A 13,235-nucleotide genomic window follows, 5' to 3' on the forward strand; every position below is an offset into this window, starting at 1 on the left:
AAAAAGCGGTTACCGCTCCTCGTGCAAAAAAGAACTACCAACCTTGGACAAAAGACGAGGAGTACAAGCTCGCACGGGCTTAGCTCGACATCTCAGAGGATCTCGAAGTTGGTAAGTTTTATTTTTTTTTGTTTTAAACTTATTTTTAAAATAAAGTATAATAATATATATGTTCTAAATTTTGTAGCCAACTATCAAAAACTATCCCTTTTTGGATAAAAACTAGAGCAAACTTTTTTGCGCTTATGGGTAAAGGGGAATATTGGGACAAGGATTCGATATCAAGCAAGTGGCCCGATATAAATGACAAATGCCATGGGTTTCAAGAGGTCTTCCAACGTATGAAGGACAATTGGGGTATCAGTCAAAGCGACACGGATATATTAACAAAAGCGTTGGACGAGTACAACTCGACGCGAGGGACATTTGCATACTTGAAGTGTTGGGAGCTTGTGGAAGTCCTAAGTGGGCTAACGTACCAACCATGATGTCTAGTAGTAGGCGTAAAGCGAAATGGTCGAAAACCTCCTATTCGGTTGATCTGGAAACGCCTACTTCCGATGCTCGAAACGTCAATTTAAACAACCCTATCGATGAGGATTACGAGGAGGAGGAAATGGATTTTCCCCGACCTCCCGATAGAAGAAGTGGGAAAAAGAGGGGAAGGGCAGGGTCGTCTTCGGTGGGTGCCGAAATAAAAAAAGATTTCGAGGAGATGAACCAACGACTTCAAGATATATGAGACTTTGGGCATAGGCGTTTAGAAACGTTGCAAGAAAGAAACGCCAAAAATAAAAAGTTTGTCGCGATCCAAGAAGCAAGGCAAATGAAGAGAGACATCGAGTATTTGTCTAAATCGATCGATCACCTCCAAGGAGACGCCTTAATCCTAGCACAAATGCGTAGGCAACAAACTTACGACAAATATGGACTTTAGAGCTTTATTTTTTTAACCAATCGTATGTTTTTTAGTACTTTACACGTCTTGTCTTTATTTTTTAGTATTTTAATTAGTGTTAATGTATTTTTTTAGTTAATGATATATAATTTGTTTTAATTTTCTTAAAAAGAAAAGAAATTAAAAATAAATAATAGGGTAATGATTGAATGAGACATTATGTCACTACACCACTTTTTAACTTCACCTCCCATAATGCCCCATTTGCCACATGTCGCTTCATGCCAAAGGGAGATGCATTATGATTATATTCCACTACATATTATCAATATGATAAAAAGATATTTTTAAGAGTGGTGAAAGGACATTGTGTGATGGTAAGTTTTACGTGTACACTATAGAGGTTTAGATGTTACAAGGTATAGATTTGTGAGTATTTAGGAGTACGGTAATTTGTTTTTCAGATAAAATTGTTAATATTAAGGTAGAAAACATGAAGAGTTATCATAGTAACTTAGACGAATGGCCATCCTAGTTTGGGTTAAATTACCGATTTGATTTCTAATTTATGAATATAGTGTTTGATTATATTGTTTGCTTTTATCTATTGTTCAATAACTTAAGAGAGTTGGTGTTTGGTATTAAATGGGTTATGTGACAGTGCATACCAATGGTAAATGAGAGTGTTTTATTTTTCCCTCCCACCTTACCTTGATTAATCGGATCCCTTCTTTTGCAAATCAATCATAGATTCGTGTTCGAACTATCATTTGTGAATAAAAAAATGGTGTTGATAATCTGAAATATATGATAAGTTTGATGATTTTATCATTTGCTAGATTATGGTATGTTATTGTTTGATTATAAACTAATTAACTGGAATCCTTATAAGCATGCAGCTGCTAGTATTTGGAACACATCAATTAATAGTCAAGTAGATGGGATTCTGCATAATTGGGTTAACTTAGCCTATTAGTTAGATACTGTTAGTGCATACATCTATCGACTTCGTCTTGTATCGAGTCTTGTACTAGATATGTTAGATCAGGGCACGTTGTACGAGAAAATAGGAAGTGTATGTATGTATTAGACCTGATTTCGCTTGAGGATGCTTATTCCGCTTGAAATGACATTGGTCATTTTCAAGCGGAATCACCACACTTCTTATTCCGCTTGAACTGATGTATGTGTGTTTCAAGCGGAATCTGATCAGTATAAATAGGAGGTTCGAGCGAAATCATTGTAAGTTTTGTGATCTTGGATACCGAGGTGCTGCCGGTTTATCCTTTGACTGTAATCAGTGTTATATCAATCTAAAAGGTGTTTAAAGTAAAGAACAAGTTGTTTCTAAGTCAGTTTCTTAGTTTCCGCCTCTGAAACTGATCAAAACTTCTCTGATCGACTCGTTCGGGTCAGCTACACGATCCTACAACTGGTATCAGAGCTCAGGAGGAGGAGTTCTACAGAATTCGGCTGGATTTCATTGTGCTTTCTTGCTTCTGCACCTTCTTTCTTGAATTGTGCAAGTTTTCACGGTCAAAATTGGCTCAATTTCTTACAGATTGTGTAAAACTGCATTGTAACAAACCCTTGAAAGTTTCAGCTTAAGATACGGCTTAAAAATGGCAAAAATGGACCTTTGAACTAATTCCGCTCGAACGAACATCTGGGATTCCGCTTGAGTATGCCTTATTCCGCTTGATATTTTCAAGCGAAATCTATTATTTCGTTTCAACATCATCTGATTCCGCTCGAAAGTAGGTATTTCGCTTGAAAAGGTTCAAGCGAAATCAGTGATCTTGTTTCATTCAGATTCTGCTTGAAGGCTGCTAGTGATTCCGCTCCAACAAGTTATTCCGCTTGAAGATATAAGTGGGTTATTTCGCTTGAACTTGTATTTTGGTATTCCGCTTGAAACTGTTGTTTGATTATTTCTCTTGGACTTGACTGTGTTTGGAAAATTAATTATTGAAACATGGAGAACGAGTTTTGCAACGCGTTTGCTACCCCGACTACTCCGGCTTCCATAGCTCAGAACATGAATTTGGAAAACGAGACCGGAACTTTACAAAAGCCCCCGAAGCTAATGAGCATAGAAGAGTATTACGGATGGAAAGATAGATTCGAAAACTGGTTTCAGGCTAACCATCTAAGATCATGGGAGTGTATTATGAAAAAGTATGTTTTACCACGTACTGATCTGCAAGTTGAAAAAGAGATCTCGGAACTTAGTGACAAAGAACGTGATATGTACAAAGCCGAAAAGATGATGATTAGTCTTCTTCAGCAAGCCATCAAGGAAGATATCTTTGTGTTGCTTCAGCATGACAAAACTTCAAAATCAATTTGGGATGCTCTTCGAATCAAATTTGAGGGTAGTGAAAATATGATTAAGAGTAAAAAGGCACTGCTTAAGAAAGAATTTGATTTATTCACTAGTTTGCCCGGGGAAGATACAAAGAAGTTAATTGAACGATATTGCCACTTAGTGCGATCCATGTCAATGCTAAGCATAACCAAAGATCGTGAAGAATGGGTCGACAAGTTAACTGATGCTTTACCTCAGAAAGATTGGGGTACTTACTTGATGATCTTGAAGAACACTAGAGTTTATGATGGGTTAACAATTTCTCAGTTTATTGAGAAGATTGAAGGTCAAGATCTGGAACAGCAAAAGATTGCGAGGATGAACAATCCGAGTGGTCAACAAGATGTGAAAGTGTACTACAAAGGCAGTGTTCCAGAAGCTGAAAGAAGTCCGAAGATTCAAACTGCTTTTAGTGCTGGAGACTCATCTGAAAATGTTGATCAAAGTTCAAAAAAAAGTAGTGGATTCTCATCATATCCGAGTGTTAATCCAAAAGAAACAACATCCCAGCATTAAAGTTCTAAAAGTGGAAATGGTTATGTGATACAATGCAACATTGCATTGAATATTCCTGATGGTCAAAGTTTTTCTGAAGAAGTTGCAAAAGATCACATGGCATTACTTGGTTCCGTGCTACTATCCTATGAAGGTTTGGTTGCAGGGAGGATCGGCAATCCTATGCTGACGAAAGAGGATTATGATCAGATAGACGCCGAAGAAATGGAACTCATGGACATCAAATGGTGTCTAGCTAGTGTTCTTAGAAGAGCAGAAAAGTTCAAACTGATTACTGGAAGAAATGACTTTCTTGATGCACATGTTTCTACTTTAGGTTTTGATAAATCTAAAGTTACTTGTTTTCGATGCAGGGAGAAAGGTCATTTCAAGAGGGAAGCAAGAATAGGGAAGCTAGTGAAGCAAAAAATCCGTTCGGAAAAGATGATTACTACCGGAAAGCCATATATAAACAAGTTGGTCAACAACAACAACAAGAACCACAAGTGGCTCATGGTAGAAAAGTGATAGAGGATTCAAAGAGAGCGTGTTTAGTGAATCAAGAAAATTTTGATTGGAACAAATACATTTCATCCGACAGCAAAGCATGCCTAATCAATCAAGATGATGAAAGGCTACCTGAAGGTTTTAGCTGGGATATGTTTGTTGATGAGAAAGGAGAGTTTAAAGCTTTCATTGCTAAAATTGTAAAAGAACCAGATATGTTTACCAGATGGATGAAATCAATCGGTGTTAGTGTGAAGAATGAAGCAGAAAAGTCTGTTTCATCAGAAGAAAGTTCACAGAGTTCAGATGAAAGTTCAGAAAGAGAAGCTGTTTTTGATAAAACACCATCTGATTCTGGTTCTTCGGATGATAATTTTGAAAAGTCAATTGAGTTCGATCAATCACCAACTGATGACAGTAGTGATGATGAAGAAGAACGACATATTAATGTTGCTAAATCTCATCTCTCTCCTGAAAGTTTTCATTTTTATTTTGCAGATCGCTTGGAGAAGCTGAAGGAGAGACGAGCAGCTAAAGAACAAAAGCAAATGATGCTCAAAAAGATGAAATTGCTCAAAATGATGAAGATAAAAGTGTTGCTGAGGAGATTGTTGAGACTGAGAAGGTTGGTGAAGCAGAAAAGGGGACTGAAGTTGAGAAAGTTGTTGAAGTTGAAAAGATCATAGAAGTTGAAAAGATTGTGGAAGTCATCAAGCCTTGCACAAAGTGTCTAGAACCATGCAAGGAGTGTGCAGCAAAAGATGAAAAGCTGGCTGAGTATGAGAAGATGAAAGAACAGTTGCTGTTCAATCTCAACTACGTGAAGGAATCTTATGATGTGTTGAACAGAACAGTAACGGGTCTTCAAAAGACGAATTCTGAAAGAGAACAAGCATTAACCATGATGAATGCTGTGATGATGACAAAACAGAAGGCTATAAACTTCTACATCGAAGAAAGTGCAAAATGGAAACAAGAGTTAGAGACCGAAAAAATTGAGAATGAGAGAATCAGACGTTTACTACAAAGTTATTCTAGTTCTGATTATCTTATTGATCGAATTTATCCAACTGTTGCAGGTTTCAAAGTTTTTTAGGACGACAAGCCAAAGAAGAAAGATACTGGTAAGAAACCGACTGTTAGCTATAACAAGTGTCCGCCTCTGATCTGGGAAGGTTATTCTCCCAGAAAACCAAATGAGGAGCAAGTCGAAAAGGCAGTCAATATAAAGTTAAAAACCGACACAACTGATGAATTACTAGAAAATATTGACGTTACTTTCACATCGTCTGACACTGATCATGAGTCTGAGTTAATCAAAAAGGTGGTCGATCAGGTGTTTGATACTGATGAAGAGTCTGAGTCAAAGTCTGAGTCTGGAGGTTCAAGTTCGTCAGTCAATAGTCCAAAATCGTCGGTTAAACAAGTTTACAGTAAAGAGTTTTTATTATCAAAATCAAATTTGAATGATGAAACATTTGAAGTAGCATATACTTTGAATGATTCTGACAAATTATATTCTGACAAAAAGTTTCCAATAAGAAGTGTTAGATTTGAAATGATCAAAAAGGTTTTCAAAATGACAGAAATTAATATTTCTGAAATAAAAGATTTAAATCTTAATGGAAAACCTAAAAAATACACTTCAAGAGTACAACAACGATTAAACAAGAAAAAAGATTACAAGTCTGGTTCTGGTTTTCAAAAGAAACCAAACCATAATGGTAATTTCAAAAAGAAAGGACTTGGTTTTATTCCATCTGAAAATGATAAAAATGAGAAAAATTCTAAAACAAAAACAGAATTTGTTTCAGGAGGAAGTGCTGAAGAGGAACAGAAGAAACCTTTCTGGAAACAATCAAACCAGGAGTTTCTTGCTGAGAAGAAAAGAAAAGGAACTGGAGTTTTTCATCCAAAAGAGACTAGAACCTGTTTTAAATGCAATGAAGCTGGTCACATTGCATGGAATTGTCCGACAAATATTAAGACAAAACAGGGAGTTTCTGAAAAACTTAAAGGAAAAGTTGTTGATGTTGAACCACCAACTGAGAAATTCAAAATTTTTGAAAACTCAACTTATGAGGTTGGTAAGTGTTCAAAGAAAAATTTTTACAAAAAGAAAGCAAAAGGTAATCAAGTGTGGATTGTTAAGAAGGTTGATGATGATTCTAGTTCCACAAAGCCAGAAGAGCCACAGGTTGAGGTGAAAGAAATACCTTCAACGGATGATGTTAGTTTTCCATCATTGAAGAATGTTGGTAAGGTTGAAATCTCGGATCAGTTTTACTCCGAGAAGAAAGAATTTGATGTCGAAAAAACATTCAATGGGAATGTTAAGAAAATTTTTGGGAAAATGGTCGAGGGAAAGGCCAAATGGGTTAAAGATTTTTATGCAACAAAGAAAGAAACTTATAACCCTTCTGAACAAGAGTTAAAAACACCCAAGGTTGGTCAGACTTGGGTGGAAATTCTTTTCCCTTGAAAAATCTGACTTTGCCGGAGATCCCAAGTTTGTAATCGTGGATCAGGAATCGGCATCATTCTTAAAATTGTTTTGTGAATGAAATTTAAAATTGGTTAGTGTGTATAGGTTGTGGACTAGCCGGAGCTTCCAGGTAAGTAAGTGTGAAGCAGGAATCAGCATTTTTATTGGTAAAATGAATCTGTGTAGATGTGTTATTCCTACACATAGTCCTAAAAGTGACTTTATTTTACAACTGGTACAGGTTTGGTTTTACAGAATGATTAGTCAAGGTCATGAACTTGAACTTGATATAATCTTAATACAAGTGATTGATGAACAATGTGATGAATAGACCCCTAATTTACAACTGGTAAAATCAACAAAACTTATTTTCCAGAAAAATCATTTTGATTGAAACAAACTTAAGTGTTTTGAAATCAAATTGAGAAAATAGCTTGTTGAAAGGGGGAGTTCTGATTGTTTATGCCTAGTGGATGGCGAATTGAAGCAATTCGATATCGGTTGTCATTTTCTGTATAGTTTGTTTTTCAAAATTCTTTAAATGTGTTTGCATTTTAGGTGGGGTAAAAATTTCAGGAATCCAAAAACATTAGAAAATTTGAAAAAGCCAAAAACATGATAAAACCAAAAATGAGTTTTGTTGTGAAAAGAGGAAATGATAGTACATCAGTGGACTATCACAACATGCTAAAGAAATGGAAAGTAAAAATGTGATAAGCAATCTCACTGTGGATATGCCAGTAGGTTTTTGCTCATTTAGTAGATTGTGACGAGATATAAACCTAAATTTCAAACTTGCTTATATCGTGGGGAATAACTTTTTGGATATATGGGTAACCCCCGAAATCTTGTTTGAAAGGTCCCTCTTTCTGAGATATTAGGTATTTATACTCAGTGATATCTGGGGTATTATCACGAGACTTCTGTTGAATGGAAATTCTGACCTAGTCCCCGTATAATACTTTCCGCAATGCTTGAAACATAGCACCCCCCTCAGCATAAAAAATGATGAAACATTGAAAAATGCTAATCATGTGCTGTTGAAGAAAAGATCCTCTAAAGGGGACACACCTAAAGTCGAACCGTCATCTCTCTAAACGGAAGTTCTGACCTGAGCTCTCACGGTTTCACACCTAACCCCTTTACAGATATCATCTGTGGCATACTCACCTGTAAGACTGAATATTGGGATCTAGATACGGGAGTATATTCAAGTGGTGGGACACGCGAATAAGTTTAAGTGATTAAGACATTAATATCGTATCTCGAAACAGTTGAACTTTGTGTGGAAATTTAAGTGGACCTATATACTGACAATCTAGGTGAATTGTTTAGAACTTAAAATGAAATGAAGCTTAATGGTGTTGGTGATTTGTCTCAAAAACTGATATGATCCTCTTACACAAACTCACAAAAATATTGTCTGTAAATATTTCTTTACTGAATTTCTTTGTATTTTAAAAATCCAAAAAGATTTTGTGTGTGTTTTAGCATAAAATTTTGAAAAAATTCAAAAAGATTTTCGACAACTGGTGTTGAAAAGCTGATTTTCAAAGTTCCAAGTGCTAAACATGATGACATTTTTGTGAGGGGGAGTTTGTGTTTGAAAACAAATGTGTTTTGATCAAATCTTAAAGTGGTTCATCAAGAGTCTAGTTAAATTTGAGGGGGAGTTTGAATACCTTAATTTGAAATGTTTAAATGTGTGAAATTTACTTTGAGGTAGAGATTGTGCAGATAACCTAAGCTGGATGAGAGCTAGGGCACGATCTTGGAGTAGTATCAAAGGGAGTTTGGATATAGAAGAGCCAGGTTGATTGATACTGAGAAGCTTGTGTTTAAAAAGCCAGGTTCCGATACCTGAGGACTCTGTGAACAAAGGTTGAGCCAGGAAACGATCTTGAACCTGTGAAAACCAGATTCTGATCCCAAGCAGGAATTGAGCCAGATTACGATCCTGAAGCAGATGATGCTGATGAACTTAAGGAATGCCAGCACATCGTAAGGGGGAGTCTGAAGATTTTTGAGAGAAAGTTAGAAAGAGTGAAGCCCAAAGACTGAAGATGTGAAGACTCGACACGAAAGACTCGTCAACATCTGAGGGGGAGTCTGTTAGTGCATACATCTGTCGACTTCGTCTTGTATCGAGTCTTGTACTAGATATGTTAGATCAGGGCACGTTGTACGAGAAAATAGGAAGTGTATGTATGTATTAGACCTGATTTCGCTTGAGGATGCTTATTCCGCTTGAAATGACATTGGTCATTTTCAAGCGGAATCACCACACTTCTTATTCCGCTTGAACTGATGTATGTGTGTTTCAAGCGGAATCTGATCAGTATAAATAGGAGGTCGAGCGAAATCATTGTAAGTTTTGTGATCTTGGATACCGAGGTGCTGCCGGTTTATCCTTTGACTGTAATCAGTGCTATATCAATCTAAAAGGTGTTTAAAGTAAAGAACAAGTTGTTTCTAAGTCAGTTTCTTAGTTTCCGCCTCTGAAACTGATCAAACCTTCTCTGATTAACTCGTTCGGGTCAGCTACACGATCCTACAGATACATGTGTTGAGTCCTAGACCAACATGGTGGCGTGTCCGCTGACGAAGACTCACTATGACGTATCCCTTAAGACTAGAAAGTCCTACAAAAGAGAAAACTGTTAGCCTCGTCACAGAGAGCCCAGGATGGGGGTCTGTGACCAAGCTCCTACGTGAGAATAAGCGACCATTTCAAGGGTATAAGACAAATATAATGACATAGTTGGTTTCCTCCTTATCCGCACATTTGAGGGATGGGCCCAAGTATGACCTTCTGCACAACTACCCTTCAATGATTTCATATTGCGGAGCCTTAACTCGGATTTTTGTTGCAGCCTGAGTATCTTCAGGTAGCTTTCCTTCCTTCGGATATTTCAGGAAGGGTGTCATCCAATTTTCCTCCTCTTCATTTATTGCTAAAACTTCTTCGTGGTTGATAGATGGAGTTGTCAAGACTTCTACGTTGTCCTCTTTAGCCAGGTGTTCAAAAGCAACTGAGGCCAATCTACCTTTCAGTTCTGTCCCCGAGACACGTGGTTGAGCTTGAAGGTAGCGAAGGGAGCTGTCAATTCTTTAACTTACTTGATGTACCCTGCCATGGTTATCATCCTCTATATCATATTCCCCATTGACTTGTTTTGTAGGATCGTTTGCTGACCCGAAATGAGACGTTCAGAGGCTTTCTCCTTGGTTTCAGGTGCGGAATAACAAGAAACTAAGGTAGAAATAGCACGCAGATCACTAATGGGCCTAATTGTTATATATTTTCTCGTTTTCCGTATATTATACAATCAGTCCTATTCTAAGACTCGAACGAAGATGTAGTCGACAGACAACTGCACCAACAGACTCCCCCTTGAATGTTGACGGAATCTTCAGTGAGAGTCTTCAACATGACATTCTCGGATATTGCTCGGTCTTCTTCAGGATTCTACCTGGATCTTTCTTTGGCTATAACTTTCGTCAGACTTCCCCTATCATCCTGCTAGGATTGTCGTCTGGGATTTGTTACCACCATAGAAATCATCTCCTGGCTTTTCTCTGTTCAGCTCATCATCTGCATACATCTCAAACACTTCATAAGAAATCGTTTCAGATTTAATCATTTTAAAGACTATGAAGATCAATATGTAGGTTTACATTCAACTTAGAATACAAGTTTAATAAACCATTTTGACGTTTTAATCTTCACATTTAAAACTGATAAGATTTGAAACATTCCAATTTCTAATTCAGATTAATGAATTATCTTAAACATTTCAAACCATTAACCAACCTGTCTGTTCATCATGTTTAGCCTTTGAGATTTTGAAAATCAGCTCTCCAACATCAGTTGTCGAAAATCTTTTTGGATTTTTTCAAAATAAGAAACATAAATGCAAAGACAGAAATTAAATGCAGAAATGAAATATGTACAAACATATTTTTGTGAGTTTGTGCAAGAGGATCATATCAGTTTTTGAGACACATCACAAGCACCGTTAAGCTTCTAATCGTTTTAAGTTCTAAACGATTCACGTAGATTGACGATATAGTTGTCCTCTTAAATTTTCATACAATTTTCAATCTATTCAGGATACTATTTAAGTGTTTTATGAACTTAGTTCAATTCATGTGTCCCACCTCTTGAATATACTCCTGTATCTAGAATCCCAATATTCAGTCTTACAGGTATGAATACTACAATGATATCTGTACATAAATTAGGGGTTAAATGCGAGAACTGAGGGATCTCAGGTCAGAACTTCCGTTCAGCAGAGAGATATCAGCTTCGACTTAGCAGTGTGTCCCCTTTAGAGGATCTTTTCAGCTACAACAGATGATTATCAATTTTATTGTCTAATCAGCTGAGGGCTTTATGCTATGTTTCAAGCATTTTGCGGAAAGTATTAGCCAAGGACTAGGTCAGAACTACCGTTCAGCAGAAGTCCCGGAATAATACCCCAGACATCATAGAGTATAAACACCTAGTATATCAGAATACGAGACCTTTCAAACGAGATTTCAGGGGTTACCTATATATCCAAGTAGTGTTCCCCACGAATTTCACAAGCTTGAAATTTTAGGTTTATATCCCGAATAAATCTACTAAATGTACAAAAACCTATCGTCACATCATCAGTGAGACCATTTATTACATTTGGCATTACATTTCTTTAGCGTGCTGTGATAGTCCACTGATTTACAATCATTTCCTCTTTTTCACAACAAAACTCATTTTTAAATTTTTAATGTTTTTGACATTTTCAAATTTTCTAATTTTTTAAAATTTACTCCCCCTAAAATCAAAATATGTTTCAATTTTGATTTTATGGGAAAATTTGAAACAAACTGTACAAATTTTGACAACTTGAAGAAAATCGCATCAATTCTCCATCCACATGGCGTAAACAATCAGAACTCCCCCTCTCAACAAACTATTTTCCATTGTGAACTCAAAACACTTAAGTTTGTTTTAATCAAAATTCCGGAAAACTTAGTTTGTTTACCAATCATTTGTAGATTATGGGGATCAAATCATGTAGTTAACTCAAGTTCAATTTAATGACCTTGATTAACCACTTGTAGGATTGATCTGATTCAAAATCTGAACCACTTGAATCAATCACAAACAAACCTTTTACCTTTTGAATGAATGACATTAACGAATAAAATTTTAAGAAAGATGCCGATTCATGCTCCACGCTTACCAACCTGGGAGCTCCGGCAAGTCAGGGTTTTTTTTTCTTTGAATAGTTTCACCCAAGCCTGACCAGCCTTGGGTGATTTTGAATTCTTGTTCAACAATGGTGGAAAGTTTTTCTCATCCATTGTTAAACTAGAATTCTCGACCTTTACCTCAACACATGGCTCCTCTAGCTTTGACAAACTAGAATCATTGCCTGACTTAGGCTTGTCTGACTTTGATAAGTCAGATTCATCGCCTGAAGGTGGCTTGTCTGACTTCGGCACATCAGATTCATCGCCGACCTTTTCCTTCTTCTTCTCCTCTTTTGTCCCCAGATATGTATCTGATGAATTCTTTTTGCTTGTCTTTGCAGCTGAGGGAGTAGATTCATCAGAACTGTTATTCTGTTTGTCCCGTGAATCCGAGGACAAAATTCTCTCTAAATACTCTCTTGCCTTCTTTCTCTTTTTCCTCAGTCGGTCTTTCTGCCCCTGATAAAGCTTCACTTTTGTTTCTTGAACTTTAGATTCTTTGACCTTCTTTTCTTTGACGTTTTGACCCGAAGCTTTCAATTCTTTGGGCTTGATAACGACTGGTTTCTTCTTTGCCATTTTCTGAGAATTGGCCCTTAATCTGTCATTCGATCTTCTTGGGCAATCTCTGGCAATGTGACCTTTGATATTACAGTTATAGCACCTTCTGGTCTCATAACACCAGTACTGGCAGTTAACAGCAATATGCCCCTGATAGCCGCAGCGGTAGCACACCCTGTTATCATACCAGTTACCACCGTTTTTCCAAATATTCAAGTCGTAACACTGTTTGGCCTGGTGGTATTCCTTCCTCACATTTGCTGGATTTGACGCTTTAGCACTGTGGTCTGACCTGCACCACTTATTACCAACAAATTTTGAATTTTCATTTTTTATTTTTTGTAATTTTTTCTTTTGATTGGATGATTGATCTGATGAACTTTTATTCTCTTTTTGTTTCTGTTCCACTTTCTTCTTTAAAGGCTTTTGTTTAGAACATTCACCTTTTTCGGTCGATTGCAAAACAGTTTTCTGAATTTTTTCTTTCAAATTTAAAAACAATTTTTTTTTCTTTTTTAACATTTTCATCATCAGATGTCTCATCACAATCTTCAACTTTGACAGAGTCAAAGTTTGTGACTACGTCACTTATTGGAACTGAATTGATCGGTTTTGGACAAGTAATATTTAACTTGTCAGATTTAGTCGCAAAACTGATCAATTTCTTCTCAAGTTCATCTATC

Source organism: Helianthus annuus, chromosome 15 (assembly GCF_002127325.2).
Source record: "Helianthus annuus cultivar XRQ/B chromosome 15, HanXRQr2.0-SUNRISE, whole genome shotgun sequence".
Lineage (NCBI taxonomy): Eukaryota > Viridiplantae > Streptophyta > Magnoliopsida > Asterales > Asteraceae > Helianthus > Helianthus annuus.